The following is a 9,222-nucleotide window of genomic DNA, read 5'->3' on the forward strand; positions in this document are numbered from 1 at the left end:
CTTGCTCATTTAACAATCATTCAACAAATAGCCGCTATATTTCCAGTTTCCGAGAATTTACAGTGAAACTTATATAAAGGAAACACAATTTTAAACCTGTTATTTTGTGCAGCTTATGAGATAGACTTGTAATTATCTATACTCCATCAAGAAAAATTGATCTTTAGTCATCCATTATTTCCTTTTACATTATTATTTTAAAAATAAAGCTGTATTCAGGTTTATACATGCATCTTTCATTTTAATTTATTTTATTTGTTTGAAAGGCAGAGAGACAGGCCGGCACCGTGGCTCAATAGGCTAATCCTCCACCTTGCGGCGCCGGCACACCGGGTTCTAGTCCCGGTCGGGGCGCCGGATTCTGTCTCGGTTGCCCCTCTTCCAGGCCAGCTCTCTGCTATGGCCAGGGAGTGCAGTGGAGGATGGCCCAGGTGCTTGGGCCCTGCACCCCATGGGAGACCAGGAAAAGCACCTGGATCCTGGCTCCTGCCATCGGATCAGCGCGGTGCGCCGGCTGCAGCGGCGGCCATTGGAGGGTGAACCAACGGCAAAGGAAGACCTTTCTCTCTCTGTCTCTCTCTCTCACTGTCCACTCTGCCTGTCAAAAAAAAAAAAAAAGGCAGAGAGACAGAAAGAAAGAGATCTCTCATCTGCTGGTTTACTTCTCAAATGCCTGTAACAGCAGTGGTTAAACCAGGACAAATCCAGGAGCTGGGAACTCAATCCAGGACTTCAACATGGGTGGCAGGGATCCAAGTACTTGGGTTACTCCCCTGCTACCTCTCTGGGTGCATATTAGCAGGAGGCTGGAAGCACACCCGGAGCCAGTATTCAAACCCAGGAACTCTAATGTGGGATGCAGGCATCTCGACCACTGTCAAATGCCCATCCCTAGCAGAATGTTTTAAATGGATCTTTGGGCATATTGCAAACTTTAACCAGCCATGAAATATAATTCCTGTAAAATACTATGGCCCCTTCATTCTGTCTTGTATGAGATTTTCTAGTTAGTGCTGTTAATAGGTCAAGTAACAAGATTGAATTGATGCAAGCTAAGAGGGAGATACAGAGCATAAAGCAAGAGGCCAGAGTTCGTGTGAAATGCTCAAGCCACATCTGGAGGTGGGAGCCTAGTAGCATTGTTGAACAGCATTGTGAAGCTGGGAAGAGTCAGCAAGGAAAGATGTGGAGGCAACAGGCAAGTCTGAAGTTTAAAAGTCTTAAACTGGAGGACCAAGCAGAGGCTGCAGGCAGAGGGCAAGGCTGGCCAGCGTCCATCCTCATGGACAGCATTATTGGCATTGGCACTGGTTCAGAAGGCTTCTGAAATGCCACTGTCAAGGGCATGCCTTTGTCTGCCGTGAAGGTGTTGCTTCCTCAGATCTGTGGCTGACACAGTTTAGAGACTGACCAGAAAGGAGACTCTGTGTATCCAGATTCTAGCAGAACTGTTCATGATTCCTTATGCACTGTACAAATAATATAAGAAGCTTAGAAATGTACAGCTCCTTTTGATCATTCTAGCAACGCAACTAATTGCAGTAGCTGGCAGGGTTACTCCCATGATTAATACATAATAGTACCCACAAAATGTGTGATAGACATTATTGGTGGACTGCTTTATTATTATTTATTACTGTATTCTATTATGAAAATATTTGAGCATTAAAAATAAGACAGTGGACTCCCATATAGAACCACCACTTCCTGTCAATGGTCTTTAACACATTGCCTTAACGTTTTTGTTTCAACATTTTTGCTGAAAGGAAATTTCAGATTTTATAGACATCAGGACCCTTTATCCTCAGAGCTGCAGCCTGTGTCCCTCCAAAATAAGGAAATTTTCCAAGGTAAACATACTGCTATTATCATGCCAAACAGAATTAACAACTATCTAATACTTCATATTTTGTCAATTGTTCTTTCACTTTGATAGATGACTTCAATCCTGCCTCTACTGGTGTGTCTTTGGACTTGTTCCTTGGGCCTCATTATTTTTTCCCTCTACTTACTAAACAGATGTCCTAGTTTTCTTTTAAACAATTTTTATTTTTATTTTTGAGAGAGAGAAAGGGAGAGAGAGAGTGAGCGAGTGAGCAAAAGAGAAATATCTTCCATTTATTGGTTCACTCCCCAAATGCCCACAACACCCAGGCTGGGCTAGGCCAGACCAAAGCCGGAAGCTGCAAACTCAATCCAGGTCTCCCCTGTGGGTGGCAGGACCCAAGTACTTGACCATCACCTGCTGCCTCCAAGGATACACATTAGCAGGAGGCTGGTGTAGGATGTGAACATCCCACATGGCATCTTAACCAGTACTCTAAATACCCAGCCCAATTCCTTTGTTTTTTGTCTTACAGGAATTTTGTGAGAATAAGAAAAAAATAAATATGGAATTCCTTGGGGAGACAAAGCATTATATGAGGGTAATTTTAAAAGTTCTCAGAAAATGGAACTAAAATATAAGATTTTTGTGCAAATAATTTTGAAATGCATAGTTTTTCTTTTTTTTTTTAACTTTTATTTAATGAATATAAATTTCCAAAGTACGAATAATGGATTACTATGGCTTCCCCCCCATACCGTCCCTCCCGCCCACAACCCTCCCCTTTCCCACTCCCTCTCCCCTTCCATTCACATCAAGATTCATTTTCGATTATCTTAATATACAGAAGATCAGCTTAGTATACATTAAGTAAGGATTTCAACAGTTTGCTCCCACACAGAAACATAAAGTGAAAAATAATAGATGATTTTTTTTAATGATGATGAAATCAGATCAGACCTATTGTCATGTTTAATCCCAGTGAGAGTCAAGTTGGGAGTTGATAGTTTCTTTTCTTTTCTTTCTTTTTTTTTTTTTTTTTTTTTTTTTTTACAGAGGATCAGTTTAGTATGCATTAAGTAAAAATTTCAACAGTTTGCACCCCCATAGAAACACAAAGTGAAAAATATTATTTGAGTACTCGTTATAGCATTAAATCTCAATGCACAGCACATTAAGGACAGAGATCCTACATGAGGAGTAAGTGCACAGTGACTCCTGTTGTTGACTTTACCAATTGACACTCCTGTCTATGGCATCAGTAATCTCCCTATGCTCCAGTCAGGAGTTTCCAAGGCTATGGAAGCCCCTTGAGTTCTCCGACTCTTATCTTGTTTAGACAAGGTCATAGTCAAAGTGGAGGTTCTCTCCTCCCTTCAGAGAAAGGTACCTCCTTCTTTGAAGACCTGTTCTTTCCACTGAGATCTCACTCACAGAGATCTTTTGCCAGAGTGTCTTGGCTTTCCATGCCTGAAATACTCTCATGGGCTTTTCAGCCAGATCTGAATGCCTTTAGGGCTGATTCTGAGGCCAGAGTGCTATTTAGGGCATCTGCCATTCTATGAGTCTGCTGAGTATCTCACTTCCCATGTTGGATCACTCTCCCCTTTATTTATTCTATCGGTTAGTGTAAGCAGGTACTAGACTTGCTTATGTGCTCCCTTTGACTCTTAGTCCTTTCATTATGATCAATTGCGAACTGAAATTGATCACTTGGACTAGTGAGATGGCATTGGTACATGCCACCTTGATGGGATTAAATTGGAGTCCCCTGGTATGTTTCTAACTCTACCATTTGGGGCAAGTCAGCTTGAGCATGTCCCAAATTATATATCTCTTCCCTCTCTTATTCCTACTCTTATGTTTAACAGGGATCACATTTCAGTTAAATTTCAACACTTAAGAATAACTGTGTATTAATTACAGAATTAAATCAGTCATATTAAGTAGAACAGACAAAAAAACTACTAAGAGGGATAATGTATTAAGTTGTTCATTAACAGTCAGGGCTATGCTGATCAAGTCACCGTTTCCCATAGTGTCCCTTTCACTTCAACAAGTTTCCTTTTTGGTGTTCAGTCAGTTGTCACCGATCAGGGAGAACATATGGTATTTGTCCCTTTGGGACTGGCTTATTTCACTCAGCATGATGTGTTCCAGATTCCTCCATTTTGTTGCAAATGACTGGATTTCGTTGTTTCTTACTGCAGTATAGTATTCTAAAGAGTACATATCCCATAATTTCTTTATCCAGTCTACCGTTGATGGGCATTTAGGTTGGTTCCAGGTCTTAGCTATTGTGAATTGAGCTGCAATAAACATTAGGCTGCAGACCGCTTTTTTGTTTGCCAATTTAAATTCCTTTGGGTAAATTCCAAGGAGTGGGATGGCTGGGTCGAACGGTAGGGTTATCTTCAGGTTTCTGAGGAATCTCCAGACTGATTTCCATAGTGGCTTGACCAGTTTGCATTCCCACCAACAGTGGGTTAGTGTCCCTTTTTCCCCACATCCTCGCCAGCATCTGTTGTTGGTAGATTTCTGAATGTGAGCCATTCTAACCGGGGTGAGGTGGAACCTCATTGTGGTTTTGATTTGCATTTCTCTGATTGCTAATGACCTTGAACATTTTTTCATGTGCCTGTTGGCCATTTGGATTTCCTCTTTTGAAAAATGTCTATTGAGGTCCTTGGCCCATCTCTTAATTGGGTTGTTGGTTTTGTTTTTGTGGAGTTTCTTGATCTCTTTGTAGATTCTGGTTATTAACCCTTTATCTGTTGCATAGTTTGCAAATATTTTTTCCCATTCTGACGGTTGTCTCTTCACTCTCCTGACTGTTTCTTTTGCAGTACAGAAACTTCTCAATTTGATGCAATCCCAATAGTTAATTTTGGCTTTGACTGCCTGTGCCTCCCGGGTCTTTTCCAGAAACTCTTTGCCTGTGCCAATATCTTGAAGGGTTTCTCCAATGTTCTCTAGTAACTTGATGGTGTCAGGTCGTAGATTTAGGTCTTTAATCCATGTTGAGTGGATTTTTGTGTAAGGTGTAAGGTAGGGGTCTTGCTTCATGCTTCTGCACGTGGAAATCCAATTTTCCCAGCACCATTTATTGAATAGACTGTCCTTGCTCAAGGAATTAGTTTTAGATCCTTGATCAAATATAAGTTGGCTGTAGATGTTTGGGTTGATTTCTGGTATTTCAATTCTGTTCCATTGGTCTATCCTTCTGTTTCTGTACCAGTACCATGCTGTTTTGATTACAACTGCCCTGTAGTATGTCCTGAAATCTGGTATTGTGATGCCTCCGGCTTTGTTTTTGTTGTACAAGATTGCTTTAGCTATTCGAGGTCTCTTGTGCCTCCATATAAATTTCAGCACCAATTTTTCCAGATCTGAGAAGAAGGTCTTCGGTATCTTGATTGGTATTGCATTGAATCTATAAATTGCTTTTGGGAGAATGGACATTTTGATGATATTGATTCTTCCAATCCATGAGCATGGAAGATTTTTCCATTTCTTGGTATCCTCTTCTATTTCTTTCTTTAAGGTTTTGTAATTTTCATCGTAGAGATCTTTAACATCCTTGGTTAAGTTTATTCCAAGGTATTTGATTGTTTTTGTAGCTATTGTGAATGGGATTGATCTTAGAAGTTCTTCCTCAGCCATGGCATTGTCTGTGTATACAAAGGCTGTTGATTTTTGTGCATTGATTTTATACCCTGCTACTTTGCCAAACTCTTCTATGAGTTCCAATAGTCTCTTGGTAGAGTTCTTTGGGTCCCCTAAATAAAGAATCATGTCATCTGCAAAGAGGGATAGTTTGAGTTCTTCCTTCCCAATTTGTATCCCTTTAATTTCTTTTTCTTGCCTAATAGCTCTGGCTAGAACCTCCAGAACTATATTGAATAGCAGTGGTGAGAGTGGACATCCCTGTCTGGTCCCAGATCTCAGTGGAAATGCTTCCAACTTTTCCCCATTCAATAGGATGTTGGCTGTGGGTTTTTCATAGATTGCTTTGATTGTATTGAGGAATGTTCCTTCCAAACCCAGTTTGCTTAGAGTTTTCATCATGAACGGGTGTTGTATTTTATCAAATGCTTTCTCGGCATCTATTGAGAGAATCATATGGTTTTTCTTCTGCAGTCTGTTAATGTGGTGTATCACATTGATTGTCTTGCGCACATTAAACCATCCCTGCATACCAGGGATAAATCCCACTTGGTCTGGGTGGATGATCTTTCTGATGTGTTGTTGCATTCTATTGGCGAGAATTTTATTGAGGATTTTTGCATCTATGTTCATCAGGGATATTGGTCTGTAATTCTCTTTCAGTGCTGCATCTTTTCCCGGCTTAGGAATTAAGGTGATGCTGGCTTCATAGAAAGAATTTGGGAGGATTCCCTCTTCTTCGATTGTTCTGAATAGTTTGAGAAGAATTGGAGTTAGTTCTTCTTTAAATGTCTGGTAGAATTCAGCAGTGAATCCATCTGGTCCTGGGCTTTTCTTTGTTGGGAGGGCCTTTATTACTGTTTCAATTTCTGTCTCAGTTATGGGTCTGTTTAGGTTTTCGATGTCTTCCTGGTTCAATTTAGGTAGGTTGCATGTGTCCAGGAATCTATCCATTTCTGATAGGTTTCCCTGTTTGCTGGCATACAAGTCCTTGTAGTAATTTCTGATGATTCTTTTTATTTCTGTGGTGTCTGTTGTTACATTTCCTTTTTCATCTCTGATTTTATTGATTTGGGTCTTTTCTCTTCTTTTTTTTAGTTAGTTGGGCCAATGGGGTGTCAATTTTGTTTATTTTTTCAAAAAACCAGCTCCTCGTTTGGCTGATTTTTTGTAATGTTTTTCTTGATTCAATCCTGTTGATTTCTTCTCTGATTTTAATTATTTCTCTTCTCCTACTAGATTTGGGTCTGGTTTGCTGTAGGTTTTCTAGATCCTTGAGGTGAATAGAAAGCTCATCTATTTGGTGCCTTTCCAATTTCTTGATGTAGGCACCTATTGATATAAACTTTCCTCTTAACACTGCTTTTGCTGCGTCCCATAAGTTTTGGTATGTTGTGCTGTTATCCTCATTTACTTCCAGAAAGTTTTTGATTTCTCTTTTGATTTCTTCTATGACCCATTGTTCATTCAGGAGCATGTTGTTCAATCTCCATGTGTTTGCGTATGCTCTAGGGATTCCTGAGTTGTTCATTTCCAACTTCATTCCTTTATGGTCTGAGAAGCTGCATGGTATGATTCTAATTCTTTTGAATTTGCTGAGACTTGCTTTATGGCCTAGTATGTGGTCAATCCTAGAGAAGGTTCCATGTACTGCTGAGAAGAATGTATAATCTTTAGCTGTAGGATTGAAAGTTCTGTATATATCTGTTAGATCCATTTGGGCTATAGTGTCGTTTAAATCTACTGTATCCTTGTTGATCTTCTGTCCTATTGATCTGTCTATTTCTGAGAGTGGAGTATTGAAGTCCCCCAGTACTATTGTATTGGGGTCTAAGTCTCCCTTTAAGTCCGTTAACAAATCTTTTAGATAAACCGGTGCCCTGTAGTTAGGTGCATATACATTGATAATTGTTATATCTTCCTGTTGAATTGATCCCTTAATCATTATGTAGTGTCCCTCTTTGTCTCTCTTAATGGTTTTTGTGGTAAAGTTTATGGTGTCTGATATTAAGATGGCTACGCCTGCTCTTTTTTCATTTCTGTTGGCATGGTATATCTTTTTCCAGCCTTTCACTTTCAGTCTGTATGGATCTTTGTTGGAAAGATGTGTTTCTTGTAAGCAGCAAATAGATGGGTTTTGTTTTTTAACCCAATCAGCCAAACGGTGTCTTTTAACTGGACAGTTCAGGCCATTCACGTTCAATGTGACTAATGATAAGTGGTAACTTTGCCCTGCCATTTGCCAAAGATAAGTTCTAATATATGCTTTGAATTCCCTGTGATCTTTAGCTGTGAGCTTTCCTTCCTTGGTTTCCTTCCTTTACCTTCTTTCATATTGATGACCGTGTTTCTTTGTTTCTGTGTGTAACACATCTTTAAGCATCTTTTGCAGGGCTGGACGAGTGGCAACAAATTCTTTCAATTTCTGTTTGTTATGAAAAGTATTTATTTCACCTTCATTCACAAATGATAGCTTTGCAGGATATAATATTCTGGGCTGGCAGTTGTTCTCTCTTAGTACCTGGGCTATATCTTGCCATTCCCTCCTAGCTTGTAGAGTTTCTGATGAGAAGTCAGCTGTGAGTCTGATTGGAGATCCTCTGAGAGTAATCTGACGTTTCTCTCTTGCACATTTTAGGATCTTTTCTTTATGTTTCACTGTGGAGAGTTTAATTACAACGTGCCGTGGTGAGGGTCTCTTTTGGTCGTGTTTATTAGGGGTTCTGTGAGCTTCCTGTACTAGGATTTCTCTGTCCTTCTCCAAACCTGGGAAATTTTCTGCTAATATCTCACTAAAAAGGCCTTCTAATCCTTTCTCCCTCTCCATGCCTTCAGGAACTCCTAGAACCCGAATGTTGGGTTTTTTAATAGTATCCTGAAGATTCTCGACAATATGTTTTAGATTCCTAATTTCCTCTTCTTTTCTTTAGTCTGACTGTATCCTTTCCTGTTCTCTGTCTTCTAAGTCCGATATTCTCTCTTCTGCTTCTCCCATTCTGTTTGTAAGGCTCTCTATTGTGTTTTTCATTTGATCTATTGAATTCTTCACTTCAGTCACTATCCCAGTTTCCTGTTGTACTAGTTGTTTCGTTTCATTTTGATTCCTCCTTAATATTTCATTTTCACGAGAGAGATTTTCTATCTTGTCCATTAAGGATTTCTGTAGTTCAAGAATTTGTTTTTGAGAACTTCTTAATGTTCTTATCAATTTTTTGAGATCTGCTTCTTGCATTTCTTCTATGTCATCATCCTCATAATCTTGAATTGGGGTGTCTTTTTCATTTGAGGGCTTCATGGTGACTTCCTTGTTTTTATTACCTTGGTTTTTGCGTTTGTTATTTGTCATATTGGAGATATTTGGTTTCTTCACTGTGGTGCTTTTTCTTGTTATACTATGACTCTAGATTAAGTGGACTATCTGTTTTTGATGGAGCCTTAGGGCTTGAGATGGGTGTGGCCTGAGAGCTCTGTTTGGTGTGCCAAAGGTGACACTCCCAGGTTAGGCGTGGTAAACCTCTCTCTCTCTCTCTCTCTCTCTCTCTCTCTCTTTTTTTGATTCAACAGGGAAGTTATTCTGCACAGCTGAACAAAGTTGGAGGTAGTTAGCAGGCAAATGATATACCCACAGGAGCCAGAGATCAGAAGCTCTTTCCCAAGGACCACACAGGGAATCTGTTCGGCCCTTAGAGTGGGCTCAAATTCTCCTTCAGTCTCCCACTGGGTTGCCAAAG

Source organism: Oryctolagus cuniculus, chromosome 7 (assembly GCF_051225735.1).
Source record: "Oryctolagus cuniculus isolate XC-2025 breed Fujian yellow rabbit chromosome 7, ASM5122573v1, whole genome shotgun sequence".
Lineage (NCBI taxonomy): Eukaryota > Metazoa > Chordata > Mammalia > Lagomorpha > Leporidae > Oryctolagus > Oryctolagus cuniculus.